Source organism: Procambarus clarkii, chromosome 63 (genome assembly GCF_040958095.1).
Source record: "Procambarus clarkii isolate CNS0578487 chromosome 63, FALCON_Pclarkii_2.0, whole genome shotgun sequence".
Lineage (NCBI taxonomy): Eukaryota > Metazoa > Arthropoda > Malacostraca > Decapoda > Cambaridae > Procambarus > Procambarus clarkii.
Window position 1 is genome coordinate 26,716,203 of NC_091212.1, and position 12,607 is coordinate 26,728,809.

Genomic DNA, 12,607 nt, shown 5'->3' on the forward strand with positions numbered 1-12,607 from the left:
CAGTGGATTCATTAAATAAACTAGTGCAGTGTTATTTAAACAAAGCCAGCCAGTCATAGACAGCGGCGTTGCCTCGTGGGAGCTCAGGAGCCTCCCTCAGCCCAGTTCAGCTTCGTCAGCGGTTTCATGCACACCCACAGATATTTGGTGGCGTGTTATTTCGTGAAATGACAGCGCTAATATAGAAGCCAGCCTAATTAGTGACTTTGTCTTCGCGATATTGTTCACGGATTTCGTGGTGTTACATTTCGCGAGAGATTATCTACGAATTTTGTGGACTTTATTTCGCGAGGTCACTAATAATATTTAATACTTCTTGATAATATTAGAAGTTTCATAGAGGCTAATTAAGAGGCTATTATCAATAATTGTGTATATTATTTCTCCAAAATAGAGAATTATTTAATATAAATTGCACTAGTGATCACAGTATAATATTTACTAATTGCCAACCCACAACAGGGTAGGATATTACCATTGACTAGTTGAACTATTATCGTTCATCCTAGTCCCATTATTACCATAGTCAGTTGTACTATATTGAATAACCTAGCACCATTAATGAATGGTCCAGACCCTATTTTGGGTGTAATTTTTACAACTCGAGTTGAGTTGTGTATATAATAATTTACTTATGATCATTACACCTTTGAGTGATTAATTAGTGTCTCTACCATCCTAGGGTGATATAGAAGAGCTAACCTAAAGGTACTTCCAGTGACACTGGTTTATCACTCAAATCATTAGTGTGTATGATTGTATATATATAATGTGTATTAATTTTAAGTGCTAACCTCTAGTAGAGGTAGGATTACAGCCTAGTGAGTGCAGAATTTACCCTAGGCTATCATTAGAGTTTGTTCAGTATTATGAGCAGCCCAAGTACAAGCCCCACAAGGCTTCACCAACTAGCCAGTATGGATAATGCAGGGAGAATGAAAAGAACCCTTGCAGGTCTTAAAGGCCACTTAACAAGACAGATCAAGAAATGTGAAGATTTGTCACAACAATCAACAGTTGATTATGCTGACCTGGAAAGCTATTATCAAGCAGCTGCAGGTAAATTTGAGCAAATCAAATGTCAAATAGCAACATATGTGGCTGAACTTGCCAATACCAATTTATCAGAAACAGAAATAGACGACATTATGGTTGATCTTGCGAATTATGAAGATCACACTCAGGCTACGTTACAGCCTTATGTCAAATTAATTGCCCAGAACAAGGCAACAGCAACAATAACAACAGTTGCATCTAATACGAGTCAAGCAGAAGCTCGACTCCCTCCAATTAATTTACCCACTTTCTCAGGAAAAGATGAGGAAGATTGGGATGAATTTTGGAACAAATTCGTTGACCTTGTAGACTCAAAACAATCTTTACCAAAGAGTAGTAAATTCTCTTATTTGCAAGGCCAATTATCAGGTGAGGCTAAAACAGTAGTATCCCATCTGAGATTAACTAATGACGGCTATGATCTGGCAGTAAAACTCCTCAAGGATAATTATGCTGATCCAGAAGTAAGAACATCACATTTAGTTCATAAGCTGTTGCATTTACCCCCACCGGAGGCTTCAGCTGATTCACTCCAAGTTTTCAAGCTGGAGATAGAATCATTGATCAATGCCCTCAGCCTGACAGCAGATACAAACGGGGCTGAGTGGGTCTTGAAAATAATTGTCCAGGAGAAAATACCTAGGGACATATTGAGACAAATGAGTGCTCATTACAATAAAAGCATCTTATCTATGAATGAAATATCTGAAGGTTTAAAGTCAGTAGTTCATCAATTACGAACACATGACAAATTAAAACCACCAAGTAAACCCTCAGAAACTAATAATAGTAAACCACAGAGTACCAAAGGTACTCCAAATCAATCTAGACAATATAATTCAACACCAAAGTGGAACAGTGGCAGTGTGGGCGTATATGCAGTGGGACCCTCCAAGCCTATAGTTACTGTGTCATCCAAGAACGTGACACCAAAGGGTACTGGAAGCTATGGAACATGTTTGTTCTGCAATGAGAAACATTCAATGTACCACTGCTCTAATTTTCCTGATAGTGACGCCCGTGTTGAGCGACTCAAAGATTTGCAACATTGCACGAGGTGCCTCAGGAAACATTACGTCAAGGATTGTGATACCCAATTACACACCTGTAATAGGTGTAACAAAGGTCAGCACCATGCAGCATTGTGCAGAGACACCAAAACAACGTCTCCAAACCCCAAGGTGGAAGATAGCATTCCCACCACAGTACAGTACTGCAAGGTGCAACAAACAAACAGTGTCCAATCGGCAAAGTCTAAAGGTAATACGACTTTGCCTACTGCCCAAATTACCATCCTGAATAAGAGGGCCAAGGTCCATACCCGTGGGTTGTTTGACCAAGGATCCCAGAGAACATATATCACTAAAAAGCTGGCAGATGAATTACAATTAAGGCCTGTAGCCCAGATGTCATTCAACATCTCAGGGTTTGTAACAGATGCAGGACCTCAAGTCTACCAGGTGGTACAACCATCAGTACGTTTAGGCAGGTACGTCTGTCGAGTACAAGCCATTGTGGTGGACAAAATACCAGTAGACCTACAAGTTCAAGGTCTGAGAGCAACAGCCAAATTCCTGAGAAATAGAGGAATAAAATTGGCAGATAATATTAAGTCTGATCACCTCACTGACTTCGGTCTCCTTGTTGGGACAGACTATTGTCATCGATTCATCGGTAGCCCTACTAAATATCAGGGTATAACCATGTTAAACTCTGCAGGAGGTAAATTACTCTCAGGCCCAGTATCAAGCCTGAGGAGACCTATGCCTGCAGATAAACAATACCAGTAGAAACCTAAATTCGTCAGCTGATTATATTTCTCCAGTAGCATTATACTAAGGAGATTACAGCTGACTATACCAACAGAGGTTGATGTTAGTATCATCATTTAAAGCTGGAGATGAGTTCATGAGGCCTCAGTGGCAAATCAGTGAACAGTAGCCTAAAACAGCTACAAGTCACTGCGACCAATGTCACTGATCCCACTGCAGTCTCAGAACCATACTTTACTTTAATGATGAGCTATTCAATCTTCTGAATCAATTAACTAAATTAAACCCCAATAAATCTGATGACTGATTTGATACATTTATTATTTAATCAAGATGTATTCCATGGGCCTCAGTGTTTATATATCAGTGACCAGTTACCTGAAGAAACTTCAAGTTATATCTATGTCACTGATCTCACTGCAGTCCCTGAATCATACTTGACTGTAGTACTTGATCACATTCAGTCTTCTGGGTTAAATAATATGTAACTTAGGCTTGAATATTAGCCTTTCAAGAGTTGACAGGGAAATGAGATCGCATTAGACTTCTAACCCCTACAACTCTAGTACGGGACATCCGTCCTGTACAAACAGACGCACAAATGTGTGATTACTAACTACTAACATCAAATTAATCTAATAATTCGAAGGAGGAGTATCGGTGTTCGTCTGTTCTAATTAGGACTTCGACCCGTGAGCAGCCCCCTGGGGAATTATGTCGGAAAATCCGACAGCATTTAATATATCATACAGACAGATAAGAGCTGTGTTGTATAAACAAGTTACCCATAGAAAACGTAACTTGTAGTGGAATTACCATCTAAAGAAAACGGGATATCATCACCACATACTATTATAATTCACCAGCTATTCTGCTGGGAATTATTCTTAAATACATTAGTCTTTGGACTTTACCATCATAAAAACATCTTATATAAATTAACTTAATTATCAATATTAAAGTAGAGTAAATGTGACCCTTCTATCACTTTCTGAAATCTGGACAAAGTAGGCCAGGCGTCAGGGAGGAAGGGGGCAGCCATTGTTGTGTCACCTCCGAGACGTGTGGAGCAAATTCGGCTCCTATCATTCTGGACAATGTCGGCCAGTAACGTCAATAGTATGGAGTGTTAAACAGCCATGGTTTATACTAGACCAGAGGCTCACACAGGAGCAAATTCGGCTCCTGTTAATTTTACTTGGACGTAGTGTTATGGAAACCAAAGGTACCATCTCCAACACGATGTCTACAATTCAAGTTAAGTGTCTATCCGAAACCCGTTTATCATTCATTTATGGCCATTAATGTCAGGATATAGGGTGACCCGGTTAGATCGCGAAATCGCCTCAAACTAAAGGTAATTAAGCCAGGTCTTCATGTTCCATGTACTGTTTTCTCTGATATACTTGTCATATATAGGTATCTGGCTTCACAGCTAGCGCACTTTTGACAGGTCAAGACGAGGATGCAAGATTTTGTGCACCAGTTACTGGGTGATGGAAGCTGCCTCAAAGAGGATAATTTGGTGTCTACACCCTAGTTATACCTGGTGGACTAACCTGCTGTACTATAAGATAAGGAACCTCATCAATGTATGTAGCTATTACTGTAGTTTGATTGGCTGCATATATATTAATTTAATAACCCCCCCCCCTAATGTGTAGAGGATCGATTTGTGAGATTATGAGATTATTGCAGAAATACAGTCCACTTATCATTATACAAATTGCTATCGAAGTATATAAATTAACGTAAATATAAATTCATATAAATTAAATAAATATAAATCTCACAGGTCGGTTCCCACAAAATGTTCGTTTGTTCAAAATCGCTAATTTTCAAAAGTTCTTCACCGAATGCTTTGAAATTTTGACACAACGTTCCATTCAAATATGCGTGTGTTTTTATATACCTACTATATAGATGCCACACCTGTGACAGGTAAAACATGCTTTTTTGAAAAACAACGCCGTCTGTTGGACGGAAAAGCAACACACGCTACACTAAATATGTTACGATTCCATTTCAGTGTTTCCGATAGCATTGTTAAATTGAATTTTCATAGATTTTTATTTATTTTCATTTTGATTTCATTATTTTGTGTGACACTGCATTGGAATTGAGCTGTGTTGTTTACCTTACCGGTCATTTCGTGAGTAGAGTTTATTTTTGTATTTTTTAATTGTTTTCATATGTTTTTTTAACGGTTCTTATTTTCCAGTGATGCGAACATGAGATCATTTGATGTTCCCATTTTTCTGATGGGAACATCAGATCATTTGGGAATGCATTGGACCGGGGAGTGGGGAGGACCAGGGGACGAGGGAGTGAGGGATGCTGGGAAAGACCAGGGGGCGGGGAAGGGGGGAATGTTGGGGAGGATGAGGGGACGGTGGATAGTGGGGAGGAGGAGGGACGGGGGAGTGGGGAATGGTGGGGGGGACGGAGGAGTGGGGAATGGTGGGGAAGACAAGGGGACGGGGGAAGGGGGAATGATGGGAGGACGAGGGGACAGGGGAGTGCACGTGGGGGATGGTGGGGAGGACGAGGGGCCGGGGAAGTGGGGGATGGCGGGGAGGACGAGGGGGATAGGAGAGTGAGGGATGGTTGGGAGGACAAGAGGACGGGGGAGAGGGAATGGTGGGGAGCACGAGGGGATGGGGAAGGGGGAATGGTGGGGAGGACGAGGGGACAGTGGAGTGGGGAATTGTTGGGAGGACGAGAGGACGGGGAGGGATATGGTGGGGAGGACGGAGAGGGGGACGGAGGAGGGTTGCTGTGGCCCAGTTGCTGTGCTGAGCCACAGCAACGCGTGGCCGGGTACAACTAGTTTATAAATATATATAAAAGCCTGCCTGGCTGCCCAATAGCCAGTTGCTGATGCTGTGCCCTTGTGCAGAGTATTAACAGCGGGAATTCCACATCGCACCAAATTTGCAAATGAAATCCAATATAGGTAGCGCTGGGCTCCGGGAATTCTGACCGGTTTATACGGAAAATCTCACGGGAAAACGAAAATGAAGAGTGTTCCGCTCAAAAATGGTGGCATAGTGATGGTGCAAGTGTTCTTTTATGGTGTAGTGATGGTGCTTGGTCCACTATGGTGTAGTGATGGTGTAAGTAATCCTATATAGTGTAGTGATGGTGCAAGTGTTCTTTTATGGTGTAGTGATGGTGCAAGTGTTCTTTTATGGTGTAGTGATGGTGCAAGTGTTCTTTTATGGTGAAGTGATGGTGCAAGTGTTCTTTTATGGTGTAGTGATGGTGCAAGTGTTCTTTTATGGTGTAGTGATGGTGCAAGTGTTCTTTTATGGTGAAGTGATGGTGCAAGTGTTCTTTTATGGTGTAGTGATGGTGCAAGTGTTCTTTTATGGTGAAGTGATGGTGCAAGTGTTCTTTTATGGTGTAGTGATGGTGCAAGTGTTCTTTTATGGTGTAGTGATGGTGCAAGTGTTCTTTTATGGTGAAGTGATGGTGCAAGTGTTCTTTTATGGTGTAGTGATGGTGCAAGTGTTCTTTTATGGTGAAGTGATGGTGCAAGTGTTCTTTTATGGAGTAGTGATGGTGCAAGTGGTCCTTTATGGTATAGTGATGGTGGTACAAGTGGTGTGTGTGTGTGGGTGTAGTGATGGTGGTACAGGTGGTGTGTGTGTGTGTGGGTGTAGTGATGGTGGTACAAGTGGTGTGTGTGTGTGTGTGTAGTGATGGTGGTACAAGAGGGGTGTGTGTGTGGGTGTAGTGATGGTGGTACAAGTGGTGTGTGTGTGTGTGGGTGTAGTGATGGGGGTACAAGAGGGGTGAGTGTGTGGGTGTAGTGATGGTGGTACAAGAGGGGTGTGTGTGTGTGGGTGTAGTGATGGTGGTACAAGTGGTGTGTGTGTGGGTGTAGTGATGGTGGTACAAGTGGTGTGTGTGGGTGTAGTGATGGTGGTACAAGTGGTGTGTGTGTGTGTGTGTGTAGTGATGGTGGTACAAGAGGGGTGTGTGTGTGGGTGTAGTGATGGTGGTACAAGTGGTGTGTGTGGGTGTAGTGATGGTGGTACAAGTGGTGTGTGTGTGGGTGTAGTGATGGTGGTACAAGTGGTGTGTGTGTGTGGGTGTAGTGATGGCGGTACAAGTTGGGTGTGGGTGGGTGTAGTGATGGCGGTACAAGTGGTGTGTGGGTGGGTGTAGTGATGGTACAAGTGGTGTGTGGGTGTAGTGATGGTGGTACAAGAGGGGTGTGTGTATGGGTGTAGTGATGGTGGTACAAGTGGTGTGTGTGGGTGTAGTGATGGTGGTACAAGTGGTGTGTGTGTGTGTGGGTGTAGTGATGGTGGTACAAGAGGGGTGAGTGTGTGGGTGTAGTGATGGTGGTACAAGAGGGGTGTGTGTGTGTGGGTGTAGTGATGGTGGTACAAGAGGGGTGTGTGTGTGTGGGTGTAGTGATGGTGGTACAAGTGGTGTGTGTGTGGGTGTAGTGATGGTGGTACAAGTGGTGTGTGTGGGTGTAGTGATGGTGGTACAAGTGGTGTGTGTGGGTGTAGTGATGGTGGTACAAGTGGTGTGTGTGTGGGTGTAGTGATGGTGGTACAAGTGGTGTGTGTGTGTGGGTGTAGTGATGGCGGTACAAGTTGGGTGTGGGTGGGTGTAGTGATGGCGGTACAAGTGGTGTGTGGGTGGGTGTAGTGATGGTACAAGTGGTGTGTGGGTGTAGTGATGGTGGTACAAGAGGGGTGAGTGTGTGGGTGTAGTGATGGTGGTACAAGTGGTGTGTGTGTGTGTGTGTGTGTGTAGTGATGGTGGTACAAGAGGGGTGTGTGTGTGGGTGTAGTGATGGTGGTACAAGTGGTGTGTGTGTGTGTGTGTGTGTAGTGATGGTGGTACAAGAGGGGTGTGTGTGTGTGGGTGTAGTGATGGTGGTACAAGTGGTGTGTGTGGGTGTAGTGATAGTGGTACAAGTGGTGTGTGTGTGGGTGTAGTGATGGTGGTACAAGTGGTGTGTGTGTGTGGGTGTAGTGATGGCGGTACAAGTTGGGTGTGGGTGGGTGTAGTGATGGCGGTACAAGTGGTGTGTGGGTGGGTGTAGTGATGGTACAAGTGGTGTGTGGGTGTAGTGATGGTGGTACAAGAGGGGTGTGTGTATGGGTGTAGTGATGGTGGTACAAGTGGTGTGTGTGGGTGTAGTGATGGTCGTACAAGAGGGGGGTGTGTGTGGGTGTAGTGATGGTGGTACAAGAGGGGGGTGTGTGTGGGTGTAGTGATGGTGGTACAAGTGGTGTGTGTGTGTGTGGGTGTAGTGATGGTGGTAGAAGAGGGGTGTGTGTGTGGGTGTAGTGATGGTGGTACAAGTGGTGTGTGTGTGTGGGTGTAATGATGGTGGTACAAGTGGTGTGTGTGGGTGTAGTGATGGTGGTACAAGTGGGGTGTGTGTGTGGGTGTAGTGATGGTGGTACAAGTGGTGTGTGTGTGTGGGTGTAGTGATGGTGGTACAAGTGGTGTGTGTGTGTGTGGGTGTAGTGATGGTGGTACAAGTGGTGTGTGTGTGTGGGTGTAGTGATGGTGGTACAAGTGGTGTGTGTGTGTGTGGGTGTAGTTATGGTGGTACAAGTGGTGTGTGTGGGTGTAGTGATGGTGGTACAAGAGGGGTGTGTGTGTGGGTGTAGTGATGGTGGTACAAGTGGTGTGTGTGTGGGTGTAGTGATGGTGGTACAAGTGGGGTGTGTGTGGGTGTAGTGATGGTGGTACAAGAGGGGTGTGTGTGTGTGGGTGTAGTGATGGTGGTACAAGTGGGGTGTGTGTGGGTGTAGTGATGGTGGTACAAGAGGGGTGTGTGTGTGTGGGTGTAGTGATGGTGGTACAAGAGGGGTGTGTGTGTGTGGGTGTAGTGATGGTGGTACAAGTGGTGTGTGTGTGGGTGTAGTGATGGTGGTACAAGAGGGGTGTGTGTGTGGGTGTAGTGATGGTGGTACAAGTGGTGTGTGTGTGTGGGTGTAGTGATGGTGGTACAAGTGGTGTGTGTGTGGGTGTAGTGATGGTGGTACAAGAGGGGTGTGTGTGGGTGTAGTGATGGTGGTACAAGTGGTGTGTGTGTGTGTGGGTGTAGTGATGGTGGTACAAGTGGTGTGTGTGTGTGGGTGTAGTGATGGTGGTACAAGTGGTGTGTGTGTGTGTGTGTGTGTAGTGATGGTGGTTCAAGAGGGGTGTGTGTGTGTGTGGGTGTAGTGATGGTGGTACAAGTGGTGTGTGTGGGTGTAGTGATGGTGGTACAAGTGGTGTGTGTGTGGGTGTAGTGATGGTGGTACAAGTGGTGTGTGTGTGTGGGTGTAGTGATGGCGGTACAAGTTGGGTGTGGGTGGGTGTAGTGATGGCGGTACAAGTGGTGTGTGGGTGGGTGTAGTGATGGTACAAGTGGTGTGTGGGTGTAGTGATGGTGGTACAAGAGGGGTGTGTGTATGGGTGTAGTGATGGTGGTACAAGTGGTGAGTGTGGGTGTAGTGATGGTGGTACAAGAGGGGGGTGTGTGTGGGTGTAGTGATGGTGGTACAAGAGGGGGGTGTGTGTGGGTGTAGTGATGGTGGTACAAGTGGTGTGTGTGTGTGTGGGTGTAGTGATGGTGGTACAAGAGGGGTGTGTGTGTGGGTGTAGTGATGGTGGTACAAGTGGTGTGTGTGTGTGGGTGTAATGATGGTGGTACAAGTGGTGTGTGTGTGTGTGGGTGTAGTGATGGTGGTACAAGTGGGGTGTGTGTGTGGGTGTAGTGATGGTGGTACAAGTGGTGTGTGTGTGTGGGTGTAGTGATGGTGGTACAAGTGGTGTGTGTGTGTGTGGGTGTAGTGATGGTGGTACAAGTGGTGTGTGTGTGTGGGTGTAGTGATGGTGGTACAAGTGGTGTGTGTGTGTGTGGGTGTAGTGATGGTGGTACAAGTGGTGTGTGTGGGTGTAGTGATGGTGGTACAAGAGGGGTGTGTGTGTGGGTGTAGTGATGGTGGTACAAGTGGTGTGTGTGTGGGTGTAGTGATGGTGGTACAAGTGGGGTGTGTGTGGGTGTAGTGATGGTGGTACAAGAGGGGTGTGTGTGTGTGGGTGTAGTGATGGTGGTACAAGTGGGGTGTGTGTGGGTGTAGTGATGGTGGTACAAGAGGGGTGTGTGTGTGTGGGTGTAGTGATGGTGGTACAAGAGGGGTGTGTGTGTGTGGGTGTAGTGATGGTGGTACAAGTGGTGTGTGTGTGGGTGTAGTGATGGTGGTACAAGAGGGGTGTGTGTGTGGGTGTAGTGATGGTGGTACAAGTGGTGTGTGTGTGTGGGTGTAGTGATGGTGGTACAAGTGGTGTGTGTGTGGGTGTAGTGATGGTGGTACAAGAGGGGTGTGTGTGGGTGTAGTGATGGTGGTACAAGTGGTGTGTGTGTGTGTGGGTGTAGTGATGGTGGTACAAGTGGTGTGTGTGTGTGGGTGTAGTGATGGTGGTACAAGTGGTGTGTGTGTGGGTGTAGTGATGGTGGTACAAGTGGGGTGTGTGTGGGTGTAGTGATGGTGGTACAAGAGGGGTGTGTGTGGGTGTAGTGATGGTGGTACAAGAGGGGTGTGTGTGGGTGTAGTGATGGTGGTACAAGAGGGGTGTGTGTGTGGGTGTAGTGATGGTGGTACAAGTGGGGTGTGTGTGTGGGTGTAGTGATGGTGGTACAAGTGGGGTGTGTGTGGGTGTAGTGATGGTGGTACAAGAGGGGTGTGTGTGTGGGTGTAGTGATGGTGGTACAAGTGGTGTGTGTGTGGGTGTAGTGATGGTGGTACAAGAGGGGTGTGTGTGTGTGGGTGTAGTGATGGTGGTACAAGAGGGGTGTGTGTGTGTGGGTGTAGTGATGGTGGTACAAGTGGGGTGTGTGTGGGTGTAGTGATGGTGGTACAAGAGGGGTGTGTGTGTGGGTGTAGTGATGGTGGTACAAGTGGTGTGTGTGTGGGTGTAGTGATGGTGGTACAAGAGGGGTGTGTGTGTGTGGGTGTAGTGATGGTGGTACAAGAGGGGTGTGTGTGGGTGTAGTGATGGTGGTACAAGAGGGGTGTGTGTGTGGGTGTAGTGATGGTGGTACAAGAGGGGTGTGTGTGTGGGTGTAGTGATGGTGGTACAAGAGGGGTGTGTGTGAGTGTAGCGTAACGAGACGCTCCACATGAGGGTATTCAGTGTTACTAAATGTTATAATCATTCCTGATTGTCCTCGCCACACGCTGCCTGCCTTTATTGGGAGCGTGTGTTCGTACCGGCATGTGTGTACGTAACGTGCGGGTGTGTGAGCATGCCGGGGTGTGTGAGAGAGCGTGCGGGTGTGTGTGTAAGCGAGCAGGTGTGTGTGAGCGTGCGGGTGTGTGAGCGTGCAGGTGTGTGTGAGCGTGCTGGTGTGTGGGTATGTGATTAGGGCCGTTGCTGGTGCTGGTCGACACGGTGGCGTGCACACTACTGGTGCTGGTGTCCGCTACACACCAGCTCCAACACACACACACTCTGGGTGTCGGCTCACTAAGACTGGCGTTCATTAAGAATGACGCTGATGCTCCTCATGCAACTGCAAGCAAGAGCTGTACAGATGAACAGACACAGGATACTGTGCCTGTTCATCTGAAACCTGCCCTTACAAACTCATTTATTTGCTGATCATTGTATTAGAGTCCGTTAAGAATCCATTTGATTGATATCTTAGTCAGTCATATTTGTTACTGAATATTACTGGAGCCAACTGTGTTTCGGAGACAAGGAACAAATTATTATTGATGGAGTGATATTCTTGAGAATGCCAGACTGCTTCAGGTGGTGCTTGTCCACCAAGTTAGGCCAATCTTGAAACCATTGGTATTTTACATAACCATCAGATCACCATCATTACCTTGGTGGTGAAGGCTGTGATGTACTAACCAGGTGAACCAGACTGGGTCAAGCTGCATACTAGTGGTCCATCACCTTGCCCAGCACGCCGGGGAGCTGATGAACACTGGGAGGCTGGTGGCCATCCACGAGAGTAGTGCTAACTTGGCCTTCATAGAAAGTTTTGCAACCCTTGCTGTCAAGAAGGTATGATATGAGTTCAAAACGCTCTCTCTCTCTCTCTCTCTCTCTCTCTCTCTCTCTCTCTCTGTCTCTCTGTCTCTCTGTCTCTCTGTCTCTCTGTCTCTCTGTCTCTCTGTCTCTCTGTCTCTCTCTCTCTCTCTCTCTCTCTCTCTCTCTCTCTCTCTCTCTCTCTCTCTCTCTCTCTCTCTCTCTCTCTCCCTCCCTCCCTCCTCCTCCCTCCGCCAGTGGTAGGGGTCGTGTCTAACATATACTGCGCAAGGTTCGTATTCTTTAATTTTCCTTATCACCGGGGAGAGCCGCCATTTATGTGAGGCTTCTCTTACAAGGATATTCATGCCAGTCCACGCACCCGCACGCACGCACGCACGCTCACACGCGTACAACGCACAACCCAGGCACGCACGCACGCACACATGGACAGTAAATGTAAAAATGCCGGAGACGGAAAAATTCTAGGCTGTTGACCTCACCTGTGTGTCCCATTGTTCTCTCTCCTCTCCTTCCTGTTGTCTGTGTCGCCCTTCCCCGCCTTCTCTTCTTTACCTCTCCCCCCCCCTCTTCTTCACCCTTCCCCCCCTCTCTCTTTCCATCAGCCTGTCCTCCCCCCTACTCCTCCCCCTCCCACCTCGGCACCCTACCTGCGTTTTCCAATTTTCCGCCAGCCTCCCCCCCCCCCTCGCCTGCTCTCTACTGCCATAGTGGCACCCAAACTGTTCCCGCGTTGGTGATGATCGTTCTCG